At 43.7% G+C, this 22,103-nt stretch overlaps 2 long non-coding RNA genes across 3 annotated transcripts in view; one reads left to right on the forward strand and one right to left on the reverse strand.

Moving 5' to 3' along the window:
* The first annotated feature begins 2,634 nt into the window (after positions 1-2,634).
* Positions 2,635-9,959, forward strand: LOC308474878. Its single transcript, XR_013984987.1, has 3 exons — positions 2,635-2,754; positions 7,837-8,258; positions 9,438-9,959. It is a non-coding gene; the product is annotated as an uncharacterized lncRNA (long non-coding RNA).
* Positions 9,960-13,780: 3,821 nt separating this feature from the next.
* The window catches only part of LOC308474906, a 32,590-nt gene continuing 24,267 nt past the window's right edge, over positions 13,781-22,103 (reverse strand). The window contains exon 3 of one of the 2 annotated variants that reach the window (XR_013985027.1): positions 13,781-13,875. This is a non-coding gene — a long non-coding RNA (uncharacterized lncRNA). Of the gene's footprint in view, positions 13,876-15,977; positions 16,104-22,103 lie in introns of those variants that run through there. The other variant, XR_013985028.1, reaches the window with a different exon arrangement.

Here is a 22,103-nt window from a genome sequence, read left to right on the forward strand (position 1 = left end):
AATGAAGTACAGTTGGGTTAGAATAGATTGCTTGATCCTGACCTGTTTTTCTGCTATCCTGACACTACAGGTGCAACCTAAGATGGACTTACTTGGAAGCACATCCCACCCCCTCTTAAAGTCAATACAGCTTAATTCTGGGTAGACACTGGTAGAAATTTATTATAAGCCATTTTAAAAAATAACTTCACTTTGCTACGTGTGTGTGTGTGTGTTTGTGTGTTCTTACTATCAGTGCAGTACCCAGATATTACACATGGGTTACTGTGTATAAAAACTGCCATGCACTGAAAAAAATATTTCCCACTTTTCAAAATTGCCCCAAATTTCTAATTTCAGCTGCTCATATTTTTGACTCTGCATAACAACTATCACTAGTTCATCCAGTTCTAAAGTCTGGGTTCCTTTATTGATAAATTAACACTTCTGTTTACAACACCCCAAAAATGTGTCCGCCCAGTGTTTCACCCCACCCTCTTCCTGAAAATGTTGTCTTATTCACAGATGTCTAAGATTAATGGTGGGATAGGAAGCGCCCTTAGATTTGTACTGAAATGAGGCTCAATTGAGCTACGTAATTTGGTATACTGAAGGAATAAATAGATTGGACAGGGGTATCATTCTCCCAAGGGATGTGGGTGGCGCTGTGGGTTAAACCACAGATCCTAGGATTTGCCGATCAGAAGGTCGGGGGTTCGAATCCCTGCCACGGGGTGAGCTCCCGTTGCTCGGTCCCTGCTCCTGCCAACCTAGCAGTTCGAAAGCACGTTAAAGTGCAAGTAGATAAATAGGTACCGCTCCGGTGGGAAGGTAAATGGCGTTTCCGTGCGCTGCTCTGGTTTCGCCAGAAGCGGCTTAGTCATGCTGGCCCCATGACCCGGAAGCTGTATGCCGGCTCCCTCGGCTACTCAAGCGAGATGAGCGATGCAACCCCAGAGTTGGTCACGACTGGACCTAATGGTCAGGGGTCCCTTTACCTTTACCTATCATTCTCCCAGTGCAAAGCTGCCTCTTCTTCCCACCAAACATATGGATGGGCAGAAGTGTTGCTGGTGGGATCTCTAACAAACAAAATGCATTCTATTAGGGGAAATGGCTTTTAAAAATGTGTAAACTAGGAGAAGTGCACACTAAAATGCTGGTTAGCTTTCATGTGAACTCTATGTGTGTATGCATACATATATCAAACTAATGTCAAAATGTGGCAAACTGAACTTTAGAATGGAAAATTGAGGCACTGAGTCCAACCAAAATTGACAGATTTGCCAGTACCTAGCTGTGTCCTCCCGGATTATTTACAGCTGCCTCTATAGGCATCGTTCTGCTTGCAGAGGCATCTTTGATATTAAATCAGTAGTAGCTGATCTGCTGACTATGATCAAAAGAAAGTCCGAAAGATACAGCAGTCTAATGGCCACGAGAGATAACTGTGGACCATCTGCTCTAGACATGAAAAACAAAGGAAGGAAATATAGCTGTTGTCACCTGTGCATAAATTTAGTCACAACGGCTTATGATTTATCATGAGCACGAACCGCTAGCTGCGCCTCTTGACTTCTCAATTTCTGTTTCCAATTATTAAGGTTCTGAAGATTGGTAACTGCCGTCTAATGTTGCACTGGCAGTACTTCAGTTCAGCTAGAGTTTTATCAGGTTTTCCGTTATTAAGAGCTATTTTCAGAAGCCTACACCATCGCTAAAGTGGAAATAAGAGCCTTGTGGGGAACGAGAGTTGGACTCCAGGTTCTTAAACGCAGAACATCACAAATGAGCATGGGTTGTGGGTCTTGGATATATGAAGAATATATTTTTGAACCCCTGTGATTCAGGTTCCAGAAAATGGGACACTTTTTCTAAGGTAAAAGAAGTACTTTAAGGTAAAACTGACTACCATTAGAAACAGAACTTTGTTGGCAGAGGTCCCTTGGTTCTGGAACTCCTTCCCATTGGAGCCTCTCTATTGACCCATTTAAGAGGGAGTTGAAAAAGCTTCCTGTTTTGAGCAGGCTGCTGGGATCAATACTGTTTAAAGCAGTAGGTCTATGTCAAATGTTCTGCCCCCCACCCAAAAAAAAGGCAGAGCAAGCCGATTTTATACGTGCCGTAGGTACAGGGCAGAAGGTGGGAGGGTGGCTTTTTGTATTTTTTCCTCACTGTTCATTGCCTCATTATTTTCTAATATTTATTTGTATTTTGTTACAATGGGAGGGGTGGCACACTCCCCACACAACATAAAGGGGGGATGTCAAGTAAAGGAGAAGGCTTAAGATGCAGTGAATCTGAAGCCTGTCCCCATGTGCCTGCAGAATGCTCCTTGGTGTGGATCTGGGAGAGTAAGCCCTGATATATCCTATGGCCCCTAGGACACTCTCTCAGTGTCCAAGGGTCTTAATTTTCAAAATATCGACCTGTTCAGAGCCCTGTTCACTGCTACTATTTCCCCAACTGCTGCTATTTCTGCACATTAAAAAAAAAAAAAATTACCACTTCTTCCTGGATTAGTTGCATTGGTATTCCCAGGCCATCAGTAATCACATAATGGTGAGGGTGGTGTCACAATTCTGCACATACCCAATCAGATTTGGTGTGTGATGACATCACTGTATGTAAATGAAGTCGTCATGGAGTTAGGACAATGCTACCCAGTGAACACTACTGAATCAGTCACACACAACCTTCCTGTCCTGTCCCAGCCCAAAAGACATTGAAAAGGTGCACTTTTCATTGCTACCAAAAATGTTCACCCCCACCCCAGTAAGTACTTTAACCTAAGCCGTATTTTAAAATATTGCTTTCTGCTTTATTTATGTGGGAAAATTGGAAATGGAGGGGATGTTATGAATACCACTTGGGGTCAAAGGAGGAGTGCATAGAGGCAGTCATCTCAGGTGACACCAGCAGCAGTTTCCAGCCAGATCTCATAAGAGCTCCACAAAATCTCACTGGAACCCCCCATTGCCACTTTGCAAGCACTGCCAAACAACCCAACTAAGGGAGGCTTCATCAGGGTTGGGGAGGCAGCAAGCTGAGAGGACACCTTCCCATTTTGCCTCAGGTAGTGAAAGGGGAAATGCCAACCCTGGTTTAGAGTCAAGAACTCTGAGTTACACGATGCATTCATCACACATGCGGTGCAGTGATATACTTTGTATTGATCTTATTGACATTGAGAGCCAGTGTGGTGTAGTGGTTAAGAGCAATAGACTTGTAGTCTGGTGAACCGGATTCGCGTCTCCGCTCCTCCACATGCAGCTGCTGGGTGACCTTGAGCCAGTCACACTTCTTTGACGTCTCTCAGCCTCACTCACCTCACAGAGTGTTTGTTGTGTGGGAGGAAGGGAAAGGAGAATGTTAGCCGCTTTGAGACTCCTTCGGGTAGTAATAAAGCAGGATATCAAATCCAAACTCCTCCTCCTCTTCTTCTTCTTCTTCTTCTTCTTCTTCTTCTTCTTCTTCTTCTGTACTGTATTGATCTTCATGTCATATTATGTTGATCTTCTTGTCATTTCTGTTTAATTGTGTACCGCCTTGCTGTATTTTTGCTGCTGAAGAGTGTTCTATAAATAATGCTCTGTCCCAGCTTCTGCCAACATAGCAGTTCAAAAGCATACCTGTGCAAGTAGATAAATTGGTACCACTGTGGTGGGAAGGTAAACGGCATTGCTGTGCACTCTGGTTTCCATCACGGTGTTCCGTTGTGCCAGAAGCAGTTTAGTCCTGCTGGCCACGTGACCCAGAAAGCTGTAGGTGGAAAAATGCCGGCTCCCTCGGCCTGAAAAGTGAGATGAGTGCAGCAACCCCATAGTTGCCTTTGACAGGACTTAACCGTCCAGGGGTCCTTTACCTTTTTTAAAAAAACAACCTATAAATATTTAAATAAATAAACATTAACCAAAGTTCTAACTAGATGGCCAGTCGAGTAGCACAGAGGAATGGTGAAGTGCGATGATGATGGAAGTGTCCTGCTGCTCCTTGGAGTGCTGCAGAGGCCATTGCCCCAAAATAGGTCTGTCTCCGGGGTTCTTATACTCTCTTATTACATGACAAGTAGACTGATGTGTTGACTGTAGGTCTTCTGGACTGCATGCCCCTTTTCTGGCTATTTGACTCAAAGGTCATCATCTCATGCCATTATCACTAGGTGTCACTAGGCAAACGGACACAACTGTCTCATTTCTTCTTCCCATGAATATTGTTTTTTAAAGTCCTGTTGAAATGAGCTAGCTATCATCCAAAGGAGCTTGCTTCTCCTCTTGCAGAGGCTGTCCTTTCAGTCCAAATATATCTGTTCCGCCTTTTCAAGCATTGCATTTTGAACTGATTCTATTATAAAGGTCAGTGAATACAGAGATGCCATTTTTGGCTCAGGCAGCCAAATGTCCTAGGAGAACCCTCTTTTAAAGTCCATCATTTACACACCAGTTCCTGCCATCATCTGCCCACATCCATTGTGGCAGCTGAGGCAGTTCCCTTCATCCTTCTGTAAGAAAGAACTTGTCCCTGCTATCAAGAAGCTTCATCCACTTGGCTACAGAGCACAGGGGAAACCATCAATTTATCAACCAGAATAAATACATTTTACTCTGATGTGGTGGGCTCACAAATTACAATCCCTTTGCTGTATTTGAGGTAATGGAATTTGGATTTCCCAGAAGTTTCAGTGGGATATGACCCAAGACATGTAGATTCATTAATGGTGACTATAACCCAATGTAACTTTGGATACAACAAATACATCTGGATTTCACATAGCTTTCAGCTTAAGGCAGCAAAAAAGAAATACATAGTTGACTTCCTCGCAGCCACATTTTTGTGTCTTTCAAAGCCCTATAGAGTGCAATACAATTTAGAGAACGTAAGGTAGTGCTATACCATAACATAAGCAGCAAATCACTTAATATTATTCTTAATAAAGCCCATCTGGTTGTGATCTAATGAGAACCACATTTAAGTCACTTTTTCCGTCTTCAAGAATGTCATACAGTCATAAGCAAGCAACACTTTCAAGATTATTTATGCTGCTCTATTACAGACGGGAATCCCCAAGCCATTTACTTTTGTTTGGCGTGGTTCTAGTATAGTCCCACCAAAGTCACAATCAGGACTTCAGGGAGTCGAATAAAGAGGGACCTGTGGTCTGACACAGTATAAGCTTCCTATGTAATTGTGTGCCTTGCCAAGATGCAAGGGGTTCTTTTTTGTTTGTTTGTTTCTAGCAGACAATAAAACACCAAGGTGGCTACTTTAACAAGTTTATTTGCTAGCAAAGAATACAAAGTAAAGCATTAAAAAATCAGATTTCTCAGGGCTGGGAAAGCACCTTCAGAGCAACAGCTATTCCTCTCACTCCTTCAGTCTAAGGCAATGTCTTCAGTGTCTTCAATCTTTAATCTTAGCAGCTCTCCAGTCTCACATATTTATATTATTTGGGTGTGGGAGCCATATCCCTGTGTTCAGCCAGGGGTAGTACCAATGGCATCATCTCAGGTACATCAAAGGGTTGGCAAGCTGCCCTCTTCTACGGTTCGTGTGAGAAGCACTAGTCCCTGTCATTCTCATGACTTTGATTCTGCAAGCACATGAATCAATCCTCAATCTTGGCATTCAGTATCCAGATTGACCTCATGTCCTGATAAGCCTCTATATCTGTCCTGTCTCTGTAGTCTAAAAATCAGCTCCCAAGTCTATTTATTCGTATCGTTTAATATTCCAGTGCTCTGTGTTTATAAAACCCAATAAAAAGTTATTTTTTATAATAATAAAAAATAAGCTCACATTGCATTAAACTATCCTCACCTGATGCATCTCTAAACACAATTAAATCCTTACAGGACACAGCCTAGAAGGTTATTAACTAAGCAAGTTCAGGCTTCTATAAAGGCCCTGCATAAACCATCAGAGAATGCCACCGTCTCCTTGTAACGTAGCTCCTGCATATCTTCCCTAATGCTATGTTCCTAACCAATCCTAAAGCAATTGCCTAGGCGTTCGAAAGAATCTCATGTACAACGTATTGGAAGTAAATGTAGGGTTTGCAAAGCCTCTGCTTCTGGCTCTGTGTAATGGATGCTAATGGAATGGGGGGTTTTTTAGAAATGCTGGAGACTTGGGGAAATGATCTCTCTCAGCGGGCCAGCACCTGATACTGAGGAAGTAAGCAAACCCAGCAGCTTCTCAAAGCTTTCCTTCAGACAGAAAAAGAATCCACGTTTTTAAAATATAAAACCACATGTTACTTATGAAGGTCTCAAGTAGATGTATTTTAGTGTTGAAGCCCACCCCCACCCCTCTTCCAGCAAGATTGGAAGTGAAATTTGAAACATTTCTTACCATTGTTTTGTTCATGTCTCTTACAATGAAATATATTGAGTGGAAAGGAGAAAAAAGTTTTTAAGGTTTGGAGCAATTTAATTGTGGTTTCCTTTTAATACTGGAGCAATTATACATGTCACTAGCTGAAAAGCAGAATTACTTATTATGAAACACTAGCAATAGCTGACACCTTGATCCCAGTGCTATTAACCATTCCTAAAGTGCTCATGGCAAGAGCATTTTTCAAAATAAAGAAACACTAATTCCGAGGAAAGTATCATTTTCTCCTACTTATTTCCATGTGCTGATGGTCTCATGTTACATCCAACTAATTTAAACCTGCTTACGCCAATTATTTCACACCATGGTCCTCTTTTTTTTTCTCTGGGCATATCAATCATCCAAATTAGTTCAGTTTTGTAATAAGAGTATAATTAAATCTTCCTTTTAAAAGAGCATAAGCAAATTTCACCTGAGCGTAATGACACCCTCATATCCGTTTCTTTCCTCAAGGTCCTCAGAAGTTATTTAATATACCAAACATGCATCAGAGGCCCAGTGTTTACCCTTTGGGAACAGATGGTACATCTCCCTTAACTTGTCCCAACATGTGAATGTAGCTCTCCACCCACCCACTCAGTGTTCCAGCCCGCAAGCACATGCAGGGATAAGACATGTGAATGCCATCTGCATATGTCCAGTTCAACATATGCAGAAAACTACATGGATGATTTTCCAAATTATATCATATAAGCAATTTGTACCTTGGTACTTGGAACTGCTGTGGTCTAAACCACTGAGCCTCTTGGGCTTGCCGATCTGTTGGCAGATCGAGTCTCCACAACAGGGTGAGCTCCCATTGCTCTGTCCCAGCTCCTGCTAACCTAGCAGTTCAAAAGCAAACCAGTGCAAGTAGATAAATAGTTACCACTGAGGCAGGAAGGTAAATGGCGTCTCTGTGCACTCTGGTTTCCGTCACGGTGTTCCTTTGCACCAGAAGTGGTTTAGTCATGTAGGCCACATGACCGGGAAAGCTGTCTGTGGACAAACACCGGCTCCCTTGGCCTGAAAGCAAGATGAGTGCCACAACCCCATAGTAGCCTTTGACTGGACTTAACCTTCCAGGGGTCCTTTACTTTTTACATGTGGAGCCAGTGCTAATGCACTGGGTGAGCAAGAGTCTACACTGGACCTCAGTGAGGGATATTGCCCAATATTATCCAGTCTGGCCCATGGATAATGCAGAACAAATGATGACCTGGTTTGAACCAAATGCTGTGAGATTAGAGTACACTTTGGGGAATAGACATTGCTCATACATTTTCCCTCCTGTAAAAAAATGAGAAAAGTGTCACTTGGCTTTTGATGCTCAAAAGGAAGGTGCACACAGATTAATATGAATGAATGTTTTAGGTGTTCATGTGTTATGCTAAATTTTTGTTTTGCATTGCATTGTATTGTATATTAAGAGTCTTTATTACATTTTATGCTTCAGTGTGGGAGTGTTGTTTATTTCTCATCTAGGGCCTTTGTGATGTTCCTCAACTACCTTGAAGACAGACGTCTGGATCCCACGCAACAAATGAGTAACGCAACTGGACATTTATTTCCTACAAAATATGATAATCTGGAAATGCCCTTTAAATGCTCCTAAGTATCAGAATGTTTTTGTCTGTTTCAACACTCGCATTCTTTCCAGAATTAACGGGGAGCGAATTATCAAGTGACTAGTTATATTTGGTCCCACAACCTTTGTACGAGGTGACTTAGTGCTGGACAGCTCGGTTTCAACCCACCTTCTGCAGGAAGTGAACAGAGCCATTTGGCACATAAATTAGCTGAGCTGGGAATTTTCTATCCCTTAATGAACTTTTCCATTTAACATTACCAGAAAAATACACCAAGGAATCTTAAGAGCTTCATCATCCTTGGAGCTGCGAAGTATGGTATGTGCATTAGTGAAGGTCACTGATTAATTCTGTCTCCATCTAAATAAAACTGGTTGCAGTAGTCTGATCCAAGGATAGCTGCAACATCAGCTGTTGTGTGCTAATACCATAGAACTTTTTAAATGCTAGGCAGAGCAATCCTAATTCTGATGGCGGGGGGAGCCTGAACAGCTGCCGTGTTCTAGATTTTCACAGTCTACAAGGGCAGGGTGGGAAACATGCAACCAGAAAAGAAACTGATGGCATAAAAATGAGAGGAGCATCACAGTGACCCAGGAAACACCACCAGTGGCAATCAGGGACTCTAGTAACAATGATGTCTACATCATTCTGCTCACATTCAGAGGGAACCAATGATGGGGCCATGCCTACCACACACTTTCGGAATCATCACACACACACACCAAGTACAATGATGTCATAACAACCCTATTTCTTCAGCCTCAGTGTCTGAACCAGCAATAGGGACCCCTACAGACACACTTGGTATCCTATTATGCTCTTCACAACCACTGCATGGATTTTCTCTATATTGCTGCATATAGAGGGAAAGGAGGGGTGATTACTGGTGGCATGGAAGAAACTACCCACATTTCTGGAAAATGATAGATATGCTATCATTTGCCAGCAGTGCCCTTCCACAGTCTACATGGGACAAACAGGCCAACCCCTACACAAAACTGGTGTCATTCTGACCTCAGAAGTAGCAACAGTCAGAAACAGTCAGGACACTCTGTTTCTGACCTGAATGTAACTCTTTACACGTCAGTGCCTTCTTTTTAGGAGTGGAATGCAAGACAGAAAAGTTGACTGGAAGTCTGGAAGTTAATTTTAAGCTGGACTGAATTGTGCTTAGCAATTACTCATGTTTCTTCAGTCTGCTTATTTCAGACTTGACCAATGTGTTCTTCTAAAGACCTTGTGGCCAAAAAAAAGGCACATCGTTACAGAATTGAGGCAAAATCTACAACAGCGAGAACAAATTTGATACTGTGGTTAAGTCCCTGAGTCAGCTGCAGAAACATCTGCACTGGTTCTTAGGGTAGCAGCTGCCTCCGATTGTGGTATAGAATGGGATGTGTGGGATGCAATTTAAACCACAAGAGGCATGTAGATGGGAGTGCTGCATCCTTGCCCACCTACTTCTCTCCCTCTTCCCCTTTCTCTCTCATATAGGCATAAGAAACTGCCTTCACCAAGTCATATCACTGAACTATCTAGCTCAATGTTGTCAACAATGGCTGACAGTGCTTCAAGCAGGAGTCTTTCTTGACCCTACCTGAAGATGCATGAGATGACCTGTATTTACTACTCTTTGATTCTTCACCAACAACAGCAACAACAACAACAACACCTAAAGTGCCTCACCTGGGAGAGACATGTTAACATGACAAAAAGGTGTCAATGGCCCAACTAAGAGGAATCTTGGGCCTAGGCAGACAGAGGCTGCCAAGGTGAAGGGATGTAAAAGAGAGGGAACAGGAGAATAGTGTCTTTAGGAAGGTGTGCTGGGAAGAAGAACGGAGAACAGAGGGACAGATCCATACGAGGCAGGCTGACTGGAGGCTGGCCGAGAGAGATGCCTTGGGCTCCAGTGCCGCACTGCTGTGGGAAACAAGCCCCTTGATATGACCATGCTGTAACTCCCTCCCTCCAAACTCATGTAAATATGTGAATCAACCATATTTCTTAAAGCTATTATAGTCTCTGCCACATCTTGATTCTCAAATGAACATAGACCCTGTCTGAGCACCTGAAACCCCCTGGAATCTTGCTATCACTCAGCAGAAAGTGGGAGTTTTTCCCAACTTTTGTAACCACCTCACCTTCCCTTTATACTTGATTGGGGCAGTGCTGCATTTAAATACACATAAGAACATAAAAAGAGCCCTGGTGGATTAGGACAGAGGCCCATCTAGTCCAGCATCTTGTTCTCACAGTGGCCAACTGGTTGCCTATGGAAAGTCCAAAAGCAGCACCTGAACACAGCCGCAATCTTTCCACTTGGGATTCCCAGCAATTAGCACCCAGTATGTCTGGGAGCTACCTCTAACTGGCCTCCAACACTTCTTCCCATCCCATGTGTAGTTGTTTCTTAGAGACACATCCATTTATATCGTGAGAATATAGGTCTACAGATAAGACATGGCTTTAGCCAACCTGTTTTTTATTGAATGTTGGGAAACTACTCAGATCTCTGGAAAATGTTTTGCTTAGACACACAGCTAGCGGAATTCTCTGCTCTCGGGTTCCATCTTTTTGCTAGATTTTCCTAACTGCTCCATAAAGAATAGCTCTGGGGCCAAATATATCAATTCAGAATTCTGCTTTGAAAAGGTAATCTTAGACATCTGGGAACTACTATTACGTTTTGTGGGGTTTTTTTGTTTTTTGCTTTTTTATTCAATCTTCTGCCAAATGTCTTCCCAGTTAAATGCTGGAAGGAAAAGCTTTTGTGCTAGTTCCCCTTCCACATTTCTTCTAGAGCAGGGATAGGAGGACTTTGTCCTACCAGATCTTCTTGGACTCCAACTGCCAACAGCCCCAACCAGTATGGTCCATGGTTAGGGATGATGGGAGTTGGAGCTCTACAACATCTGGAGGTTCACAAGCTTTCCATCCCTGTTATAGAGTTTTATGTGACAATGCTGTACTTCAGTTCTTCTGGCTATAGGATTTGGTGAGAGCCCTGTTATGTCAGCTAGACATGCTCTTTCCATGACATATGTGCTAGTGGAATACCCCAGATATGCCAGCATAATGGCTAAATTAGGAATGAAGTCATGGGTGGGATGGGGCAGCGAATGGAAGGAGCAGACTTAGGACTGTACCCAACTAAGTTCTGTTCAGATTAGAGCCATTGAAATTAACCTAAATTTGTAGTATCTATTAATTTCAGTGGGTTTACCCTGTGTAGGACTAGCATTGGATACAACTGTATCCTACACACCTCCAGACCATGGCCCAATTCTCCAATATGTTAAGGTATTCTTGAATCCCGATTCTGTCTTCTGCATCATTGGCTACCTCTCCCAGTTTGGGGAGCCCACACAAAGGAAGCACTTCCACAAAAAGCTTTCCTCCAGAACACTCCTAGGGACTTGAGCCCATTGCTAAGTCTTCTCTGGTCTGAATCCTAACAGGTGCCTGTTTGGGGACTCCAACAAACAATAATGCCGGCTGGATACACACCATACAGTTAAAGCACAATTATTGCTAATTATCTCTGTTACTTTAAGCACATGACTTCCACCAAAGAATCCCGTTAACTAGTTTATTAAGTGTGCTGGGAATTCGTTGCTCTGTAAAGGGTGAACTACAGTTCCCAAGATTCTTTGCAGGAAGCCACATGCTTTAAATACACTTTAAATGTATTGTGTGCACACTTAGACTCCACTCCAACAACTGGCAGTGTCTAAACAACCATTCCACCTACACAGAAAGGAGGAAATATTCAATGCAAACCATAACTGCTATTGTGTGTCTTCCATGTCTACCTCATTCACCCACTCCCTTTCTCGTAAAGGATTCTTGTTCATTTTAAAGAGTAAGGTAAAAGTAAAGGCAAAGGAGCCCTGGACAGTTAAGTCTAGTTGAATTCAACTTTGGGGTGCGGCACTCATTTCCACTAGTGCTAAACTGAAGATTGGCCACTTTCCCCCCTGCACATATTACTAAAATGCATCCTTTCTTGTTGTGATTTTTTTCTGCTCATTTTTTTTTGGGGGGGGGGATTATTAGCCTCTCCTCCCTTAAGTGTATGTGAGTGAGTGGGCATCCATGTAATTGTGGCCTAGGCATAATTTATTAATTACATAGCTATCTGAGATTGAAAACTTGTGCCGTTAAAGTTAATAGAAGCAGCATGTGCTCAACTCAGGCCTTTTATTAAGCTGCCTTGAAAACAGTTTAAAATGTGGTGCTTTGAGCATCCAAGTCCTCTGATGTTACAATGCATAAAAAGGGAATTAGTGGAGGATATATAGCTATCAAGTTGCCAGAGGATTTTGCAATTATTACTGATGCATACAGAGCTTTAAACTGCCGTGCTAATGATCTACTCTATTCCCCACTGTGTCGTTAATTTCCATCCTGACCAAGCGACTTGGTAAGGACCCATGTAAAAATAAAGTGGTAGAAGAGTTTGAACCTTCTCACATAGCACGATTCAATCTAGGGTCAACATTAGACTGAGATTCCTGGGCCTGATTTCATCATGAGTTCAGCATCGTACAGTATTTAAAGATCACAGTGAGACAAAGATCCTGGTTCCAGTAGCCTTTTGTAATATGGTGTTAATCATGCTATCTGCTTTACAGGGCTGCTGCAGATATTACTGAGGTATTGTTGCCCATATTCATATATTATCTGTGTGTAAGGCATTGATGTGTAGAGCAAAGGGGCAGTCTGCATTTTTCATCCCACCTCAACATCATGCTTTTTCCATTCACAAACCATGAGCTGTGCATGGCTATGTGAGCAGAAAATCAAATGCACAAGCTCCTGGTCAGGGGAGTCTTTAGCCTATGTGCTGCCAGGGTGCAAAGATCTGCCCAGCACCCCCAAATTTGTCAAGCGCCGCTGTTGTGCATGACAAGGGCCGCCGCTGGTGTGGCACATCTTTGGTAAATGAGCACACAAAGTCAAAAGTCCTTTAGTGAAACAGTAGGTATACATTTCGGTGATACCTAGGTATATATGTATTTTGGTTTTCTAGCTTGATCAAAATTATTTATTATTTCATAACAGGTAGACAGTTAAGAGCTTAGGCGGTTTCAGTGGTGGGCACCTGGCGTCCCCCAGAATTCTGCACCCGGGTGCCCCGCACCCCTTGCACCCCGGGTAAAGACGGCCCTGCTCCTGGTATTAAGCAGATGCTCTGTGTGGACTGGGCCTTGCAAACAATCACACTCAGAGCTTTTTGTTTCAGCTGGAACTTGTGGGTATTCAGTTCCAGCACCTCTCAGGTGGGCACCATTGCCATTATAAGAGAACAACGGTTCTTGTGAGTTCTGGCACCTCTTCTTCTAGAAAAATAGCACCGCAACTCTGATTTTTCCAGGGTTCTAAAATACACTCAGAGCCTCTATTAGTACAGGAGTCCCCTGCCTCAATTGCCAGAGTGGTTTAACAATAAATCTCCCTTGACAGAGGGATCTTCTAACAACTGTCAGCACCCATAACAAACTACAGCTCCCAGAATTCTTCGGATGAAGCCATAACTGTTTAAAGTGCCTTAAATCTACTGTATGTGGCTGCAGAATGCTTGAAGAGTGGAGAAAAACTGGGCTCTGGTTCCACATCATTTTGATTTGGTTTTACCTCAAGATTTTCCCTTCCCAGTCACCTCCACTTTTCCATCTGCAGTAATTAATTACAGAATCCCAACAAGGGTAAATATAACTCTCTTGATATATGGAACAAATCAGCCGTGGGAAGGCACTGGAGATGAAAGAGGGGAAACAGCGTGGTGTATACTAAAATTTGAGATCACATTTTCCACTTCATATTGAACAGGCCCCTGTAGCTCTCCATTTAAGAGCAGTTTGATCTGTAGCCATTAGAGAAGGTGATAATGTTTAACTCCAGGCCAGATGCAATGCATATCAAAACTCTGCAAAAGAAATGGGGGGGGGGGGAGAGTCAAACAAGCAAATTAGGCCATTCTTTGTCCTGGGCAGTTGGCAAGTTGACAATATCGGTTCCCAGAGTATATACGCACGTTTTCTTTTTCCTGCTGACATCATAGATACAGATTACTGAAGCGCTACAACACACTCTAAAACTGGTGACTAGAAATGATTCCAGACACCATGGGCAACAGTTACTCTCTAAGAACAGCACCCTCAAGTGTCTGCAAAGAATTATTACTCCGCTCCATTCTGAGGTCACAGAACAAAAGAGCACCGACACCATCTCACCAGCCAGTCGTGAATAAGAAAGGAAAGATTGTGTGGGAATGAACCCAAGATTGCTAGCAACACATGAGGGCTGAACTGAAGCTTTCTCTGTACAGCAGCTAGAGAAAGTGTCTAGCTATGTCATTGTGCTTAGTGGAATAATTTTGCAGTTGCTATCCATGCTGCAGAAACCATTTGTCTGGTTAGAATCTTAGGCTGGGAAGGGATATCCAGCTCAACCTGCTAGGGTCTCCAATGTCTCCAATGTAGGACACAACCACAGCATTGCTGGCAGATGGCTGCCCAGTCTCTGCTTAAATACTTCCAGTGTAGGAGATCACACAGCTTCCCAAGGTAGACTGTTCCATGGTAGAACAGCTCTTCGTTTCAGAAAGTGTCCTCTCAGGGTTAGGCAAAATCTTTCCTTGTATGAACAACAGATCAACATAGATTCCAATGAAATCTAAGTACTTTCTGCGCCTCCACTTGAAACCTAGATGGTGTCTTGAACAAAGTTCAAAATAATGGATTGTGCAAAAAGCCCGCAATAAAATGAGGTGTTCGCTCTATGCAACTTCTCATGTTCTTACATTACAGTATCTCTCCACCCTCTAGTGGCTAAAGCATATTGTTGCGAGTCATTCCAATCTCTGAGTGGTTAGAGATTCCAAGAGTTCCAGGAGTTTACCCAAGATTCGTGCTTCCTTTTGGAAATGAGGCACAGCGGAGGCTGTGGTGTCTTTATGATATGTGGTTTATTTACACATATCTACAACCTGAGCCTATGATGGAGGCTGTATCCAGGGGTTAGAAGGATCTCACAAGCCTACTTCCTCGTGCCACCCCAAACTCATAACAATATTATAAGGAAATGTATGGTTTTGGATGCTGTATTTAATTATGTTGTATTTAATTTATCAGTATTTCTTCTCTTCTTTAAAAGAACTTCTGCATGCCAAACTTTGACAATTCCGGTCAGAATGGACATTTCTCTTTTTTAAAAATAAAAAGTTGAAGGATATTTGCTTTATACGTTGCTATGCCCCAATTAATTTCCAGTTAGCAAAGTTTAGGGGACCAGCTTCCAAAATATAGTGTTGGTGGGTTTTTTATTAACACCAGCTCTACAGTGGGGAAGGGAAATAGTACCAGTTAAGCAAGTTGGAAGCAGAGGTGTGTCTCCTAAGGTAGCAAGAGGTTGCCACCTGGCAATTCTGGTATATACATGTATAGACTTATTCAGGTGTTTTAGGGAAAACTTGTCGTCCTCCTATGAAAAGATCCTGTTTGGCTGCATGTATATGCACTTGAAGACTGTATATAGGATGGATATGACTGCATGTATTTGACTTCCTTTTTTTCCCCATGAACAACTCATACCACAGTTAGGAAGGGTTATTTGCAGTGGGGAACTGTAGTAATTCTAGCAGAGGAAAGGGTTCATGTCTCCTCCCCCAGGGGCTTGGAGTTTACCCTTAGCAGCAAGTGCTACCTTTGTTGAAATGAGTAATGGGTTTCCAAGCACTTTGTGTTCTTTTTAAGGAAGCAGCTCTCTTCTCCCTAATCCACACCACCAAAAGCCAAAGGCAAGAGAGGAAAACTGTCTACAGGGATGAACTCTTAAAGCAGTAACTTAAAGAAACTGACAGGTAATTGGCTATGAGAGGTAAGTTGAGACACATTGAAAAAGACCATTTTTTAAATTCTGGAAATACTATACTGGATTTTTATGAGAATATAGGCTTCAGAGCATCCCACAGTTCAGCATATGATACATAGGTGAGGGGAAAATGTAGAAGTAGTCATTGATATATCTTTTCTTCGAATGCAGTAAAGTGTTGTCTCCATCGATTGCCAAAAACACAAAATACTTGACTGGCGTCCTTGGCTGTGAAACAGCATTTTCTATCCCACAAAGTCCCCTTCACAAAATCGGAACAAGCTGTGGAAGAGATGCACAGTCACACTCAAGTAACAGTCGCAGAAACACTCGGCGATGAAGTCCCAGACAAATGAACACCATCCTGATACCTTCCCTCAACATTCGACAACAGAGCCAATTTTCTGTCAAGAGTTTTCTCACACTGGAGCACAGAGGAGCAGCGCTTTATTGAGTATTGTTCTCCACCATAAACTCTTGACAGGAACTTTTGCATTCTTTCCGAGCTTCCCTCATAGATCAAGGCCTTTGGCGCAAATGTCAAGCCATATGCACCTGACACAAGAAGAAAACTTGGAATGGGGAATCCAGCCAGGAAATTCACTGCTGATGCAACTATGGTAATAAAAGCAACAGAGGAGATGCAGTTGGAGCACCTGGAATTCCTGTGTTAATTCCAGTGGTGGCTGGTGTCCATTTGGCCTGATAGGGCGGAATGCAGGGAGGTCAACAGTAGGTGGCGCCAGAGGTAATGGCAAGCAGAACCAACTCATTCCAATTTTGTCCCCATCCTCTTCCCTACTGAGTAGTACAAAGGGAAACACTGAGTCTGAGGAGGAGAAAGCTGACAAGCCTAAGAAGGCAGGGCAGGTGAAGGCTGGCTGAGGGCAGACTGAGATTAGTGGGCAGTGCTGCATTTGCCCTAATGGACCAGCCACCACTGGTTAATTCTCTGCAAATTACTCCTATTCAATAGGTTATTCGTAAGAAACAGTATGGGGAGAAGGGAGGGATGTGATTAGAGGATGTGGGGTCCAGGTGGCTCTGATCCTCTGTCCATCTTACAAGTACTTGCTGGCCAGGCTACTGAGTAATCTCTCAATTCTTTCAAAGTTTTCAAAGTAAACTGCTATGGGATTATTATTTTTTGGCAGGGGATGTTATTGTTTCATCTGGTAAAGGTAAAGGGACCCCTGACCTTAGGTCCAGTCGCGGATGACTCTGGGGTTGTGGCGCTCATCTCGCTTTACTGGCCAAGGGAGCTGGCATACAGCTTCCGGGTCATGTGGCCAGCATGACTAAGTCACTTCCGGTGAACCAGAGCAGCGCACGGAAATGCCGTTTACCTTTCCGCCAGAGTGGTAGCTATTTATCTACTTGCACTTTGACGTGCTTTCGAACTGCTAGGTGGGCATGAGCAGGGACCGAACAATGGGAGCTCACCCCATTGCGGGGATTCGAACTGCTGACCTTCCAATCAGCAAGCCCTAGGCCAGCGGTCAGCAAACTTTTTCAGCAGGGGGCTGGTCCACTGTCCCTCAGACCCTGGGGGGGCTGAACTATATTTTTTTGGGGGAATGAACGAATACCTATGCCCCACAAATAACCCAGAGATGCATTTTAAATAAAAGCACACATTTTACTCATGTAAAAACACCAGGCAGGCCCCACAAATAACCCAGAGATGTATTTTAAATAAAAGGACACATTCTACTCATGTAAAAACATGCTGATTCCCAGACCATCTGCGGGCCAGATTTAGAAGGCAATTGGGCCGGATCCGGCCCCTGGGCTTAGTTTGCCCACCCATGCCCTAGGATCTATGGTTTAGACCACAGCGCCACCCGCATACCCGGTTCATCTAGTATTGTAGTCTTTTAGTTCCATGGTTTGTTCTGTTTATGAAGTATTTGTTATCTTTTTGTAAACTACTTACTATTATGATATAAATATGTGAGCCGCTTTGATGCTCAGTTCTGGGGGGGAAAGGTAGGATATAAAACGTTGTCGGCATCCATCTGTTTGAAGAGACGATGAAATGCACCTCCAGGGGTGAAGTCAAACTGCTATGTTAGTAGCACCCAAGTGACCTCCCCCAGGCACAAGCCTGGGCAATGTGTATGGAGGTCCTGGGCTGCACAGACAGCAAGACCCCCCCCCCTTGGCCTCGCTGATATGGGTCAAAAGAAAGCAGAGCAATATGTTTGGCACCAACTTGGCCACAGGAGTTGCCGGAAGGAGGTGTACAAGCAGCAGCAGCAAAGGAAACCACTTGGGCACCTGCAGCAGCACGCCCAGAGGTGGGGAGAACCACCCATAGGGGCAGGGCGCACTGTGGGGCCTCCGGAGTCTGCCTGCCTCCTCCCACTCAGCTGCCCTACAGCTAGGGGGGAGGCAGCAGGTGGACCGTTTGGGCAGCACAGAGCCTGCGCACACCCAAGCCACTGCGTCTCTCCCAGGAGAGACATGTGGCTCGGGTGCACTGCAGGCCCCATGGTGAGTGCCGCCTGCCATTTTGTCACCCCCCTCAGTGCTGACACCTGGGGCGGCCTGTACCCACCGCACCCCCTTTTTCTGCCCTTGTATACAAGACATCATCCAACTGTCTTAGGGACTCCACTCCAGATTTGCGTAGGGTTTATTTGCTCCTTACTCTTGTTTCCTCCTGAAGATATCCCTCAAGGCAGTGGGATAAGGATGGTGGTGGTGGTGATGATAATGATGATAAGAATAAATATATGCAATACGTGATTTACTCCTAAGTCTTGTATATCTCTTTGATTTATGGCAGTACAGTGGTACCTCGGGTTACATACACTTCAGGTTACAGACTCCGCTAACCCAGAAATAGTACCTCAGGTTAAGAACTTTGCTTCAGGATGAGAACAGAAATCGTGCTCCGGCGGCACGGCGGCAGTGGGAGGCCCCATTAGCTAAAGTGGTGCTTCAGGTTAAGAACAGTTTCAGGTTAAGAACGGACCTCTGGAACGAAGTAAGTACTTAACCCGAGGTACCACTGTATATTCAAAATGTCAATAGGTGTTTGTCTGTCCTTCTCTGTCCTTTTGCGTGAGCCAGGGGTGCCAACTTGGCCCCACGACTGTGGGTGCCCGGGACCATGGGTGCTATGCAGTGTGCATGGCCCTGGCACCAAAATTTGTGGGTATCTGGCCCTTTCATGGGGAATTTTGTGGGTGCTGGGGCACCCAGGGCCCCAGGGAGTTGGCACCTATGGTGTGATCTACAATGAACAGGCTGAGGTTTGACGCAAAGTGGGATTCAAGGCTGTCCCCTTACTAGGGATGAGTAAGCTAGCCAATTTCTACTTAAAAAAAAAAAATCTGCACTAACTTTTTTAGTGTAATTATACTTCTCTTAAAATACACAATTCAAAATATATTCTGAGCTGGGAATTGTCTTGGAATAATTGGGACATGAGAAAGGCAGTGGATATATCAATAAGTCCCAAATAGCTGGAAGGTATGGATAAGGTTAGTTTATCTTGGAATACACAAATAACAAATTCCTCCAGCATCTCTCCTCCTCATCTATCTTTATGCACCACTTTTTCTTCCTTCTTTCTTTTTTAAAAAAGAGATACTTGCACCCTCTAGTGGTTATTTTGATCTTTTCACAGTTCCTTTAATAATAAAAGATCAAATCTTGTTTTCTCAGGTAATTTATTAGAGGAGAGAGTGAGCTAGGTTAGGGTATTAGAGCTCTTATTTTAGTATTCTGTATGAAATGGCAAGTGGTTATGGGCATTATTTTCTATAATTAAATATACGGTGGCAGTTTTAACTATCTGTGGAATTTCTGGGTGGAATTTATGAGCTTAGTGTGTCTCAGCCCACAGGCCTTGTGTGGCTAAACTCATTTAAGCTTCCAGAGGGAGAGCTCTGCTGTTCCGTGCATCTCAGGTCCTATCTGCACTTTACATTTAAATCAGGATCATACCACTTTAAACAGGCATTGCTTCCCCCAAAGAATCCCAGGAACAGTAGTTTGTTGAGGGTGCTGAGTTGTTAGGAGACACCTGTTTTCTTCAGTGTTACAGTACCCAGAGTTCACTGGGAAGAGGAGTTGGCTGTTAAACCACTCTGAGAACCAGTCAAAGGTACATACCACAAAGAGGCCATATTTCAAAACATTGAAGGCAATGGAGTTTTCTCATTACTTTAAAGTTTATAAGTCTATTGCTCTAGCGAAAGGCCGTGTCAAACTTGTAGCAATAGTATTAATAAAATAGCACAGAACATACATCCATAATGTAAGCTGACACCCATTATATGAGAGAGAGAAGATACCAGAGACATCAACAAGATTAAATCTAGCTTGATCTACAGTGAATAAATCCGGTTGCGCTTCAAGACCCCCCAAGCCACCCCCAAAAGAATAAAGACACAAGGACACAGAATTTAGGTTAATGTTAATGGGCAAAATTTAGGCCACAACTTCATTGGTTACACAATGTGAGCGGTACAGTGGTACCTCGGGTTAAGTATTTAATTCATTCCAGAGGTCCTTTCTTAACCTGAAACTGTTCTTAACCTGAGGTACCACTTTAGCTAATGGGGCCTCCTGCTGCTGCAGCGCCACCGGAGCACTATTTCTGTTCTCACCCTGAAGCAAAGTTCTTAACCCGAGGTACTATTTCTGGGTTAGTGGAGTCTGTAACCTGAAGCTTATGTAACCTGAAGTGTATGTAACCCGAGGTACCAGTGTATTTGCTTAGGCATTGGCATCAACAGACTATATCTGACTCCTGCCCACCTTGCAGGAAGTCTGGAAGGGTACCACCAGTAGGGGGAGCCCTGCCAATGAGGATCGACTCGAGCCCCCCTGGGTTCCCGCTGGGGTCGTGGCATGGCCCTAGCCCCTCCCTGGGCTTCAGACAAGATCCACACAGCCAGATTCCTTTAATGGAATTTCCTTACGCATGGAGGGGCAGGTGGTGGCCGCGCCTCCCTTTCCCCACACATCGCTATTCCAGTGCCTAACTACCAAACCTTACAAAGTTGTGATGATTGCTATGAGGTAGGCGAAAACCAAGTGGCTGGTGCCAATTTGCCATGTGGAAAAAGTCCTACCAGGCCCCTCAACAGCGACCAACCGAAGTCCATGGCAAGACCAGTGACCCTATCTAGAAGAGGGTGGGTGGGCGGGAGATCTGCGGTGCAAGGCTGTAAGAGGAGCTCCCAGAGTCACGCCACATTTAAATTGGCCCTGGCCATGCCCCCACAGCACCCTGATTGGTCACCTGGCAAATGGCATGGCTTGGGCACCCTCAGTGTGATGCAGGGCACTACCCTGCCCCACGCTGAGGTACGGGTGGGACCTGGTGGCCTGAGCGCAATTCCATTCAGAAGTGGAACCGATTTCTTTTTTAAGAATAATTTTTTATTAACCGACCAATCACATCGAATCAAACCAAATTACATAAATTCCAAATTACACAGCCGAATTTTAAATTTTTGTTGGGGGTACCCATATTTCAAGTTCCGAAGGGATCCAATCAACTTCTTGCTTCTTACTGCTGTTTTAATGTCCACAAATCTAACCTTATGATGTTCACCGTACTATCCAGTCCTTTCTTATTATTTTTCCACATCTCTTGTTGTTATTTTCATATATTTTTCCTTTCTCTTTGTGACCTCTGATAGTCTTCGCAAGCTGGTTAGAACAGTTTGTAATCCTGCGTGGATTTTTTTTTTTTTTTATCCAGTAGCCATATCCAGACGTTTTCCATATAACATCACTTCCATACATCAAAACAGTCTTAGCGTCATTAATCTTCACCAATCTGCCTCCTTTCTCAAAACCTCTGAGGAGATTCACTAGGAATGCAGTCTGAAAACAAATCCGTTCTTCCTCCCAGCTATAAATCCTTTGGCAAGATGGCGACTCCGAATTAATTGCTGCGCCATTCCCAAAAGCTCTTATTGCTTTTCGGTCTCCATAAAGCATACTTTTGGTTAAAGTTTATCTCCACACAGACCTTAATCATCCTGCTTGGGTCAGTTCAACCGATGGTTCTAATGAGGAGGGGTTCTTGTAAATCACATAGAAGGAAAGTAAAAAAAGTCCCCCCCCCATTCAGCCCCATTGTCAACATACCCCGCCTTTGGTGTATCTTCATCGTAAAATATTCCTGTTTCTCCAGCCAGTCATCTTCTTTCGCAGAGGTCACTTAAATTAGCAGACTTCACTCCCCTTTTTCACTTGAAATATGTGCATTTGCTTCTTTTGTAATTAATTATTCCAAATTGCTGCAACTAGTGT

The sequence above is a fragment of the Podarcis pityusensis genome (assembly GCF_964106645.2).
Source record: "Podarcis pityusensis genome assembly, chromosome: 4".
NCBI lineage: Eukaryota > Metazoa > Chordata > Lepidosauria > Squamata > Lacertidae > Podarcis > Podarcis pityusensis.